The sequence below is a fragment of the Pseudopipra pipra genome, chromosome 19 (assembly GCF_036250125.1).
Source record: "Pseudopipra pipra isolate bDixPip1 chromosome 19, bDixPip1.hap1, whole genome shotgun sequence".
Classification (NCBI taxonomy): domain Eukaryota; kingdom Metazoa; phylum Chordata; class Aves; order Passeriformes; family Pipridae; genus Pseudopipra; species Pseudopipra pipra.
In genome coordinates this window covers 9,074,671-9,087,646 of record NC_087567.1, presented here as the reverse complement: position 1 = coordinate 9,087,646, position 12,976 = coordinate 9,074,671, and the positions used below count along the sequence as shown (strand labels likewise).

General features: G+C 42.0%; 1 protein-coding gene across 2 annotated transcripts in view; it reads left to right on the top strand.

Moving 5' to 3' along the window:
• The first annotated feature begins 58 nt into the window (after nucleotides 1–58).
• The window catches only part of TEX2 (testis expressed 2), a 44,079-nt gene continuing 31,161 nt past the window's right edge, over nucleotides 59–12,976 (top strand). The window contains exon 1 of one of the 2 annotated variants that reach the window (XM_064676371.1): nucleotides 59–265. The gene's annotated coding sequence lies outside the window, so the exon portion shown is untranslated. Of the gene's footprint in view, nucleotides 266–614; nucleotides 741–12,976 lie in introns of those variants that run through there. The other variant, XM_064676372.1, reaches the window with a different exon arrangement.

Genomic DNA, 12,976 nt, shown 5'->3' with positions numbered 1-12,976 from the left:
CCGGCCGCCGGACCCCGATCCCCTGAGGGGCGAGCCCGCCGCCCGCGGGTCCCCCCATCCCCAAGCCCGGCCCCGTCCCCGTGCCCGCCCCGCTCCGCCCCGTCCCGCCCCCCCGGCCGGCGCTGCGGCGGCTCGGCCAGGCCCGTCCCCCCGCGGGGCCCGGATCGGCGGCGCCGCCGCCTCCCCGCCGCTGCCGCCGCCCGGCGCGGGCTGGAGCCGGGCCGGGGCCGCGCCGGGCAGTGCCATGAGCCGCGGCTGAGCCGAGGTGAGGGCAGGGCAGGGCGGGCCCGCGCCGGGGGATGCGGGCAGGGGGGAGCGGAGGGGCCGGGGGGGGCGGTCGGGCCGCGCCGCGGGCGGGTCCCGGGGCCGGGCAGGGCGATGGCGGCCGGGGGGACCCGCGGAGCTGAGGGAGCTGAGCCGGGACCCGGCGGCTGCTCTGGCGCTGAGCTGAGCTGGTGGGCTAAGCTGAGCTGAGCTGAGCTGGTGGGCTGGGCTGAGCTGGGCTGGGCTGAGCTGAGCTGAGCTGGGTTGGGCTGAGCTGGGCTGAGCTGGGCTGGGCTGGGCTGGACTGGGCTGGACTGGAGCGCTGCCCCTCGGTGTGCCAGAGCCGGGCTCAGCAGTTGTGCAGCAGCTGCCGGAGTACGAGCGACACCTCCAAAACAAGCGGCGGAGGAAGCGGCGGCCGCGGCCGCTCCTGCTGGAGCAGGGGGAGCATTTCCAGTTGGCTTTTAGTACCAAAGGTTTTCTGTCTCCTGAAATTGTTTTCTCTCCGTGGTCGGCTCCCTGGTTTCTGCTTCTCTTTCCATTCCCAGCGTCGTTTGTGTGTTACCTCTGTTGCAGTTCAGTGGCTGAACCCGTGTGCTGTGTCTCTTCAGCGTGTGCTAAAGTTCCTTTTTAATGTTTGTGCTCAACTTCTTGGTGATTTGTATCTCTCAGCATATGTCTTGAGGAACTGCTGCCCGTAATTTTGGGGAATTAAGTGTACAGCCGAGATTAATTTGAAGTTTTGTATGCGACCTAAGTATTATAACTCGAAGATAAATTAGCGTAAGACTTCAGTGCTGTAAGATTATCTTCTGTTAAGATGCTTTGTCATACTCCTCTTTCAAGATGATATTGCTTGTGTTACTCGGGAAAACAAGGCAGGCTCACAATTTCAGGGGTGTGCACTTTTACAAGAAGCCTTTTTTTTACTGTTACAATAACTTCATATTCCTAAACTGAATAAAATTCAGGCGGTGTGAGTACCCTATTTCAGTTTTCTCTGGATTGAAAATGGACTAAATCAGAGATAAAAGCACTTTAATTTAAGCAAAAGAAAGTAATGTTTTTGATGTTAGAATTGACTTTTAAAGACTGACATCGTGTTGGTTTATGATATATGGGAGGTTACTGTTCTGTTTGACTTCAAAGCTGATCCAACAAGCTGCTCTGTTTTGGGTGGCATATTAATTTTACTCCAAATAGGTGCTGAGGCTTGAGGTAGTGTTTCTGAGGCAGGACAGGGTAAGGTGTGTTCTCTCTGGAGTAAAAGACAAAAAAGTTAATTCTGTGCTCAAAGATACCTTGTACTGGGCTCTGCTGGGGTATGGTATCTCCTGGGAATTGTAGTGGTAAGGTGAACATCATCTTTTGGTCCAGGCAAAGAACTTAGTGAGATGACCCATATTGCCTTTATTTTAGAAACAAAAATCAATGAATAAAATTCAAAGTTAAAACTTGAGGAAGGACACAGCCCAGTAAAGTGCATATATTAATTGCATCTTTCTTTTTGCATGAAAACAACTCTTGAGAAGTTTCAGATGTTAATAGCGAATATTTAGTTGTTTCTAACTAAAGAACTTCTAAACCAGCTATTTTTCAAAGTGAAGAATGTGGAGTGGGAAGCCTTGACAGAACATGTAATGTTAATAATTTCTCTGTCATGGCAGGTGTGTAAACAAAGTGATGGGAGATACAGAAACTTACCCGGTAAATAAAATATTAATATAATTGAAATAAATTGAAAATCAGGTATCTAGAGGACTGAAGATGCATTCCAGTAGGTTTTTAGTTGATCTGTGACTGTGCTGCTCTAACCTCACCTTTCCGTGCAATTCAACCACATCCCTTAGATGAAGTCAGGAGGTTTCTCTTGTAGCACTTCTGAGAGGCCACCAGAGTGACATTGTGTGGGTGTGCAGGTGACCAGTCACAAGCATGGCACAGGACACACAGGACATGTTTCCTGTGCTGCTGTTCCCTGTGCTGCTCTCAAAGAGCTTTTAACCAGTTTTGGCCCACGAGATGAGTAAATTGTGGTGCTGAATGTGCAGAGTGTAACTGCTGCCTGCCCAGGAGCTGAAATAAAACGAAGGCTGTTTATTAGGATAAATTGTAATGAAGGGGAGGGTAAGTAAATTCTGGTCTTAAGCACAGTTTTTGGAGCTTGGAAAAGTCCCTCAAAATTAGATTTTTATTTTTTTTTCTTGGTAAGCTAGAAATTGTGGTATCAGATGTCCACAGTAGTAAAGCTAATTCAGTGTGCTCTAAAGCACTTATCTGTGAATAAAGGCCTTCGTGTTCTAGAAACCCTCAGTGCCCTAAATGAAACAATCAGATGACAATGTATGTTGGAAAATAAGAGTGTGATGTAGGCTTAGAGATTAGAGAAATAAAGATAAGAGTTAATACTGTGAGCTGTCATGAGTGTGTGCTTGGTATTAGGAGAGATGTATTCAGACTAGAAATAACACTGGAAATCCATAAGGGTGCCACATGTGCCCAATAAAAGAGATGGACATTGACTTTCTAAGTAATGTAAAGTGGACATTAGAGAGGATGTGTTGTGCTTTCAAGGGGGAGGATGGTAGAACAGTGAAATACTGAGAGAACAATATTGTGTCAGAACTGTTGATTTAAAAAAAAAGTGTACCACTCATTGTAGTGGAGGATTGTGCTAAATGGTTCAGATCCACCAAGTAAAGGGTTTGGTGGTTTTTTTTGTACTGTAAGTGGTTGAATTAATGTGCTTTTCTGGATGTGTAGGACAAAGATCCCAGTTATTGTGTCCTAAAAATGCATGATCAGCTGTTCTTGACAGAATTGTGAATTATCTCTTCTTGGACAGTTTAACTTCTTTAAAGCTTCTGCTAACATGGCAAGCTCAGAAGTTGGAAGGTAGAAAGTTACTAATAATTGGTCGAGGTCCCATTTCCAGCCTGAGGCAACAAGATCTGAAGATTGTACATTGGCTGGGAATGTTTATCCTCACCCAACAGCCTCAGCCTGTGGGGAGCGCTGGGAGGGCTGGGCTTTGACCACCTGCAAAGAGAAGGTGCTGAGTTCTTTACCATCACCTTTATTCCCTGGGTACTCAGATCTGTTGTCTCTGAAGCCCATTGTTAGTGCCTTTGGAGAGACATGAGAATATAATGGTAAAAAAGGGTTCATGATCCCATCCTGCCTGTCTTGCCTTCCTCAAAACTCCCACTTTGTTCATATTTTTTCTCTCTGTTTATTTTAACTCTCCCCTCTCCAGACAGCAAGGTGTGTTACTCTGCTGTGCAGAGTCCAAAGCAGTTGTTAAGTTGGTGTTCTAGAAGAGAAGGTGACTGATGGACAAAGGATAACAGAAGATCAATAAACACAGTCAACAGTGGTGTTTTCCCATAAAGGTCAGGAGGGCAGAGGAAATGAATTGTGTGTGAACCAGGCTTTAATATTCATTACCCAGTGTCTCAGTGGGTTGTAAAGTGTTGTGCTCCCTGACCCTGCTGGTGAGGGATGACAGGGACGTTGCAGGAGGATGTCCCGTAGTGCTGTGAACATATTGCATGGCCTGTCAATGCAGGATTGTTACCCTGAAGCTGTGAGAAGATGGGATGGTCAAACTTAGAATAGGATCTCTTAAAAGGGTATGAAAATGGATATTCAGGAGTTGGGCTGCTCTTCTAGAGGATCTGTTTGAGCCTGTAAAAACTGCTATATTGGGGTTTAGTAGCTTAAATAAAGACGGAGAGCTGTAAGACTCTGGAGCCTACTCTGGATTTCATGTGTTTTGTTTAAATTATATGTCAGTTGTAAAATAGGACTACAAAAATACAGGCACAAACCAAGCTACTGTCTCCTTTGATACTGGGAATTTCAAAGCAGGTGGCAAAGGCTGCAATGAAGTTCTGATCAGAAATTACATTGCTGTAAAAATGGCTTTGTTTCACTGGAAGTCAAGATTAAGACTGAGGAAAGAAAAATGTCCAGACAGGCTCAAAGAATGAGTGTTGTGTGAGGGAAGGGAGATGGTTGTGCTCCCACAGGTGTGTTTGGGAGCTGGGTTAGGGAATGTCACTGGGCATGTGACACCAAGAGCAGACAGGGAAAGTTGTCCGAGTTTGGCACTTGGAGCTGCAGAATGTTCTGTTTCCTTCACTTCTGAAACTTGGGAGTATCCAGAACCTGCCTGGTGTGGGCTCTGCCAGGATCCAAGAGTTCCTCTGGCTGAGGCCAGGAGTGATAACAGCAGAACATTGCAGAGCATTCCCATACCCCTTCCTGACCATCACCTCCCACTTCTTGTCCCCGTCTCCCTGCCCCAGAGTGCCCATGGAAGGTGATTTCTGCTCTGGATGCCTTCCAAGCCAGGCATTTCCATTCTTGCTTAATACGTATCCATCGTGCCTGGAGGGGCTCCACTTTCTTTCTTAATACTCTTGTGTAAGGCTTGGGGTTGGTCACATTAATAAATGTACTTTGGTGGTAAATTAAAGTGATCCCTACGATTCTTGCCCTGTTTGTAGCTGCTGGGAGGTTTGATAAGGCTTATCTTTGCAAGACCTTCTCAGTAGCAGTTCTTTTTGTCTAATCGCTTTCACACTTCTTCCTTTTCAACTTGACTTGAAGTGTTAAACAAAGGAATTGGGAGAAGGGGAAAGAGCTAAGGGCGAGATAATCCTAAATGTCTGTCAGCTCAAAAATGTGCTGGTTAATAATAAAGGCTTCGCCAGGGCTTTAATAAACCTGAGCAAATGCGTGACAACTTTACAGAAGTATTTTTATAAAAGAGAAAGAAAAAAATTTCTCCTCTTTATATGTTATTTTTAGTGAATAACAAGAGATGTGGATGGAGAAAGGAACAGCTGTGCATACAAACTATCTCCTGTTTTGTAATTCCCTTTATTCCCTGTTATCATTCCCTTTATGACAACAGGCTGAGTTTTCCCAGAAGCCTTAACACTGCTGAGAGGTTGCAGGCAAGCTGAAGAGCAGTGCCTACCAGTTCCAGAAAACTCTGAGTGTCTGAAAAGGTGCATTTAGAGGTGTGTTGTGTTTAAGATTATAAACATTTGGCTGTTTAAGATTATAAACATTTCTTTTGTCATGCAGCTTTGAGATGTGGATTGGCAATTGGTTTTGAGTATTGAACAGATTGTATGAACCCTTGCTTTTCTAATGAGTTGGGACAACTTTCCAGTCTCATTTTTACTGATCAGCTTTAAAAAAATTCTAGATAGATATTTATTATTCTTCCTATCAAGTCAAGCTAAAACTTCACAATTAAAATGATAAAAATGAGTCAATCATGGTGCTGCCCCATGAGTTGTTCTAGTGCTTGACTTTCTCTGGATGTAGTTTTTTAAACCTGCTTCTTCCATTGAGCTGCCCTAAGCAGTGCATTTACCAATGAAACCTGCTGTGGGTTGACTGTCTTGTTGAAATTTTTCTGCTCACAGAATGGGTGAGGTGCAAACAGTGACTTTTCGAGCCTCCTCCAATACCCCAGACCAAATCAGTGCTGATTTGCATGGTCTGTGCAGATCTCTGGCTGTTGAAGAAGGCATTGTCTGTGAGGATCACACTTCTCACTCCTTCCTGGAGAACTTCTGAGAGCTGTGGAGCTGTTCCTCAGCGGAACAGAGAGGAGTTTGGCTCGGGGTGTGGTGACAAGTGTGAGGTGGAAAGATTTCCTTCCATGTCTGGATTTCCACTTGCACTCTTTATTTCACTTTCCCCCAAAGAGTTGCCAGTGTTTCTCTAAAGCCTTCATTGTACATAGCAGGGCAGAGGCAGCTCCTTAGGGATGGGAGCAGCTTCCTCACCCTTCCATCATCACTAGTTTGTCACCTTATCCTGGAAGACACCCGGAGCTGCCTCCTCTGCCCTGACCTCAGCAATTAAAAGCCTCGTTGAAACACCCACACCCTGACAATGAGCAGGTGAGTATGAGGTACTCACAAACCTGCTCACAGTATTTGCAATTCAGAGCTTGACTCCCTTTGATAAAGAAATGCCTGGTGGATTAATGAAGCATGTATATAGGAACACTGCCCTGTGCCTGAAATGAGCCTTGCCTGCATCATGCTGTAATTGAAGGAGGCAGGATATGGCTCAGAGACACTTATTTCCCTTTGCTCTTTTGAATCCATCTGGTGGCTTTTGCTGTTCTTTTATCTCCCAGCAAACCAAGACCTTAAAATTGATGACCTAAAATTCATTTCCTCGAAGCTGCTTTAGTGACACTTCTCTTTCTCTGTGTGTGTGTGCACAAAAAGTAACCATTTTTGCATTTGCTCTTACCTATTTTATTGAGTGCTTGAGACTGTAGACATTATTTCTGAGTGCAATAGTAGAAACTTTTATGGTGCTGAAGGTGGTTGCTGGGCAAACATTACACTGATAATACCTGGTTACTGAATAGCAGGTACAGGATGAGAAAGGGAAGACTTTAGCCATTTTTTTACAGGGAAATAACTTCAAAGACAGCCAGTATAGAACTTGCAATAATACTGCTTGAATGGAAAGTAGAACTGGGATTCTTAAAATTCATTAAATTTTTTTAAGCTCTTTTCTTCATATTGCACTATGAATTCAGCTGGCAACTGGTGAGTTTTGGTGTGTGTTCCCACAAGACACCCACCTTTTGACCTTTTACTTTTCAGCCTATGGGATTGTCAGATGAAATTTCTGGAGGCAACTGAGTTGATTTAATGTTTGCAGAAGTGAGATCTGTGTGTGTGTTTTACAGCTCCATATGTAGCTGGTCAGAATGTTGTAATATGTGCTTCTGAAATAGAGACCTGGAGGAATTATTTCATTTGCAGATGTCCATTTTACTGCTCTACCTGAGGTCTGCTTTCCACGAGGTTAAAGACCTGTGTCTGCCTGCTATGAGTGAATTATAGAGGAACAAATAATTGTTTTCTGACTTGAGAGAAAATGAGCAGTGGGTGAGAACACTGTTTAAGGAATGCTGAAAAGTTCAGAAAACTCTTAATGAATTTAAACCTTTTAAGGACAATTTGTTTCCCCCTTAATTTCACATTGGTGGCCTGATCATACAGTGAAAGACCATGTTGGGGTAGGTCCATGCTGCTGAGAAAAGAGGAGAGCTCTATTTGTGTTCTTCCCAGTCTTATTTTGTTTACTTTTTTTTGAGTATTCACATGACAAATTATCTTTCTAGGCATGTTATCACTACCCACATTTGGAGAGAGAAAAACAGAGTAGGAAGGATCCTCTCATATTCTTGTTGCTTAAGTGTGTGAAATAAAGTGCTTTAAGGTGCACAAGGACCTCGCTTTGCCATCGCACTGTGGTGGTTTTATTCTTCTTTATGAGCAATATGATGTCTTTATATCTCCATTTATGTGAAATGATCATTTCAATTAAGAGTGCCAGCAAAGCTGTTTTTCTTTCATGTATCTACCTCCCATGGTTTCTTAGCAATTAGGAATAAAAAGATCTGTTGTGGGAGGTGCTCATCATTTCTGACTCAGTTGGTTTCAATGGAGTCAGGCCTGTAAAGCAGCTGTTCAGGTCAGGGAATCTGTCATTGACCCATCAGATGTTGCAATTAAAATGGATCACAGCTGTTAGAAATAGGAGTTCCCTCCGTTGCTCCTAAAAAAACCAACACACAGCCCAAAACCCAACCATCAGAAAGCTTTAATGTATTAAATTGATTCATTAACTACTGCTCTCTTCATGTCTAATGCAGGAAACAGGGGATGCAGATCGAGCTGGTGGCTTTGATGTCAGGACTGTTTGTGGCAGGGACCTCTTTCATGTTCTGGATAACAAAGTCCAGGGAATATTCTTACCAACATCTATCAATTAATAAGTTTACATCCTGAAGTGTTTGAAGGTATAAATACTGTGTGAAAAATAAGAAAATATATTTAAATGAGAACACGTGTGGATGTTTTTGCCACATACTTCTTTTTTTGCCTTAACACTTTCATGGATTTTGTAAATATTTGAATGTACTGTAATAGAATAAATAGGAATTTTATGGTTGCACTTGAGTGGGTGTTTTTGTGTCTGGCTGTCTCATAGTCCAGTATTTCTGGACTATGCTTAAATCACCTTCTAATTAAAAATTAATCTTTTAAGAGACAATACTGAAACGCATATAACAGTTGCAAAGTTCTAGAAGCTTTTGACAAGCTGAAAAACCCCCTTTATGTCATGATAGTCAGTTGGGAAGCTGGGAAAGTCTGGGTTGTCTGTCCTAATGTTTTTATTTGAGCCTCACTTCATATCTCTGCTCACTGAGGGTTGTCAGTGTTTCTGTGTTGTGTGTTTGGTTTTTTCTTTTAATAAACAAAACCCTCTGTCCTTAGAGTGGTAAAAATTCAGGTTGTTTGGGGCCATCTGAGTTCCATTTGGGTATTTTGGATGTTCTCCTGCCCTCATCACTGCACTTTGTCCTCCTACAGAGCTGCTGAACTTCTGCATTTTAGTTTCTAGGTCTTGGAGGGGAACATAAATCTGAATGAGGTGAGTGCTGCCTCAGGCAGAGAGAGATGTCTGGTGCTTGCCAGTTCTTGGTTTGACATTTTATTTTCCTGCTATTCTTAGGACAAGGATTCTTCAGAGTTTGCTTTACATTTTGTTAACTTTCTATGGATCCTTCTATGAATTGAAAGTTAAAAGCATTTTAAGCATAGAAGCTGCCATTAGTAGTTTATGATCTCTGCACAGTTCTTGCTAGAATAGGATGTGTGATTCTCGAGTTGCTTTAATGTGGTTCTCAGTCCTTGCTGTTGCAGTTTTAAGAAGTCAGTGGCTTTGTGTGATCTTGTCCCAAGTGCTGTGTGAACATTGCTCTTCAGTGGGAAAAGTTAAAGCAAAATTTTCCTCGCCCTCCTAACAACCCTGAAACTCAACATGATTACCTGCTCAGGGCTTTCAGAGAACTCTGGAATTCCAGTCCATTTCCTTCCAAAATTAGATCACAGAGAGCTTTTTTTTTTTTGTTCGTGTGGTGCCAGTTTATGTTTCTTGCCTTTGCAGTTGCCAGGTAGCATGAAATGCTGGTAATACCTTTCTGCATTAATTTTTCATGGAATCCAGTGGCAGGCAAGACTGTGCCTGGCATGGAGCATGGGCAGGATTGCCTCTCTCAAGTGCTGGGAGCAATATTTTTGAGGGAACTTTGCAGAACAGTCTGACTTTTGGCTTCAATTGCTTTTGTCCCACCACTTCTCAAACTGCATAGCAACTCTGAAAAGACTTGCATGTTCTGAAGTCCTGTTTATTGACCTTTTCCTAAGATTTTCTATCCTCTGGATCCTCTGGGGATTGTGCTTGCAGAAGCTTCTGAGAACTCCTGGTCTTTCTAAATGCAATTTCTGCATTTATCAAAGACACTTTTCCTTAGGTAGATGAGGTGCAAGGAAGTAAATAAATATAATAAGGTGCCCTCTAACAGAAGTTTTCTTTGTTAATAGTTGCAGCTTGCTGTGTATCTTCAGGTGCCTTAGGATAATTAGTTTTTGTGTGTTAAGTATAGCTGCCTCTATAGTTAGGTAGGAATACTTTGCTATTTGGATTGAATGTAGCTCTCCTCCTTCCCCTGGACAATTTAAGCTTTCTGAAAATAGCCTTGCTTTGATTAGTTGTTCTTATCTTGTTTTGTGCCAACTGCTTTGGGAGCCAAAAGTTGAAATTTTTCTAATTTATTTTATTTGAAGAGATATTACCTTGCTGCTTAGGGCTGTGTGCTTGGGCCAAGTATTAAATGCTTTAGTCCTGTTTAGTAATAGCAGAGAATATCCTCTTCTCTAATTTTGAAAACATCTCTTGAGACCTAAAGAACCCTTGATTGTGTCCCATGTTTTGTCCTGGCAGGTTAAAAAGCCGTAAAGCACCTTGCCTGCTAATCCTCTGCAGAACATGAAATTAAAATGAAGGTTGTGCATCAGAAATGAGAGATTTGATCAATCATTAAAAATCCTCTGGGGAAAAAAAAATACCTCTTTAGATACCTGTGGGGTATTTTGTAAATCTGTAGATTCTGTTCCTTTTTAAATGATCTTTCATAACTACATTTTACAGGAGGACCCAGAATTTGAGGTACTAGTTGGTGCTCTGTGTATCTCATGTGGACAAGCCTTTTAATACCTTTTCTGCTGTTTTCATGTCATGGTTGTTTTAACTTCATTAACTTTGCAGGTGCTGTGAATATTGACTGAATTTTTTTGTTGATGAAATGAGCTTTAAATGTCAAAAGAAGTCCTTGAATGCTCTTTGTTACCTGTGGGCACTTCTACCTATTGATGTGCATTTGCATTGCTGGGAAAAATGAACCTGCAAGGGAACTCTACTGAGCCCTTTTTAATTTGGGATTCAGGGCAGCTTATTTGGCTCCATTTTGGGAACATGCTTTTCTGTAAGTCACTCGGTCAGAATTTCCCCTGAAGATTTTATAGTGACCTTTCATTTGATCGGAGATGTGGGCAACGTTCTCAGCTGTGGACTAATCCAGGGAGGTTTTAGATAAGCTTTTATCAAATTAATGAGGAGTTGATTTTTTTTTCCCCACTGAGATAAGAGGGAGTTGCAATTCTGCACAGTTTTATGTTCTACCTCACCATTTACACAAGATGTAACTTTTTATGTGTAGGCTTTTCATGGTTTATTATTACAGAAATAAAACATCTTCTGTTGAGATGCACAACTTGTGCAGCACCAGAAGATTCTGATTTAGTCTTTTCTCCCTTTTAGAAGAGAACAAACCCACCAGTTGCATATTTATTGCTCAGAATTTTAAGACCATTGGGTTTTTAAATTTTTGGTTGTTTTTTTTTACTCACCTTTGGCATGCAAGGATGATTCTGAAGCAAGTGCTTTGGCCAGGCAGTACAGAAGTTTTGGAAATGAAAAGTGGGAAAAGCTGGCTTTAGGCTGAGACAGAAGTTTGCCTCTGATTGCTCTGGTTTTAATGTGTCTGTTCCTGACTCCCTTGCTGCAGGAATTTCACATCTAGGTCTGTAAATCTTTCTTTTTCTGGGGCATTTCTCTTCTCACTCATGGCCAAATTAGGGGTTTTTTTGGGGTAATTTTGATGGCAACAAGTAGTTATCTGGGAAAATATGTGTTTGAGTGTACATTTTAAAGACAGCAATATATGATAAAGGAAATGACTAAATCTCCAAAATCTGTGATGAAGGGGGAGAGGAGGGTTTTGGTGGTGGTTTTGTTACTCTTTTGGTTTCTTCTGGGAATTAGTAAAAGGTCCCTTTGAACTGTTCAGTGTTAAATGCTTTGGAAGGAAAAGATTCTGCTTGTTACTTGCAATGACAAATGATAAAGAAACAATGGAGTTCATAGGAGGAGAACACGTGAATGGAGAAAGTATCATGTACCAGAATTTTTATTTGTTCTCATTGTACCAACTGGGAGTAAATGTTCTTTAATATAATTACACTCTGGTGCTGTTTGAATCTCCTCCAAAGAGCAGAGCTTTGCTTAAAAACTTCTTTTATTTCTTCTCTTAGGGGACGTGTTCGATTCCTTACAAACACTGCTGCACTTCAGCCTGCAGAAAGTCATGAAATAAGAAGAAATTAGATTTTTCTGAGTTTCTAGTCAACTTTTAACTGCTCAGCTTTTTGTGTTTGTCAAAATTAGACCGTGGTGCTGCTTTTAAAGTTTTTGGTGCGAGTGTCATGAAGGAGAATAGGAAAGCATAATAATTATTCTTTTATCAGTAAAGGCAGAGAAACTAATGTGGTGGCTGACCTTTCTCAGGTCTTTGGGGAAAATGTTAATGTAGAATAGACTCGCTTAACTGACATTAAACAGGTTTTATTTGTTTATTTTTGAAGTGTTATAAATACAAGCTTGTATTTGGGACCTTATTTTGAAGACTCCTTATTTGCCATTGCAATTTTCCTTGACCTTTCTGTGCTGGACTTACACTGACACTTATTTGTCCCTTTGATAGGTTTATAGTTCTGATTAAAAGTATCATCTCCTTGAGAAGACTCTAAAATCTTGCTTAAGATCCTTCTTTTAAGTATCACTTAAATGCTGGCTATTTAACTGAAATTGTTCTGAACTTAAAAGCATTTACAAAAAAATGTATTATTTTTAATGAAGCTCAGAGAATTCCTGCTGGAGATGTTTTAGGTCTTAACCATCTTAGTTGTGATAACCTGGCTTACCTCTCTTAAGAGATGTGTGCTGTGTGTGCATAATGTAATCCTTTCTTTTAATACTTTTTGATATTGATACCAACGTTTTCATTTGCCCTTGGATTTAAAACAGGCTTTATTGGGGTTTTGTTCCTCTTTCCCCCCACCCTCTGTATCTCAAATCCAGTTGCATGAACTTGAAAGGTGAAGCAAAACTTCCTTCTTCCTGATGGAAAGTGAGGTTTAAAGTCTGGGCTTGCTCCAGGCTGGGTAACTGGATCCCTGACACGAGGGATCCCAGGGCTACTGTGTGATTGTAATTACCAACCCTGGCTCTGTAGTTCATCTAAAAGTAATGACTAATGGATGTGAAAGGAACAATGGATGTTAACCATGGAATACATTAACTCATGGAGACGCCGAGGGAATTTAATGGGTTGTAATTAAAAATTTGAATGGGGGTAGGAAAGAATGTTGAATTTGGGGGTTTGTATCCTTTTCTTTTTGTCTTTTATGGTATAGATCTGCTGGAGGAGATGAAATTCATGTGGCAGGTAATGTCCCAGCAGCTGTGATCTCTG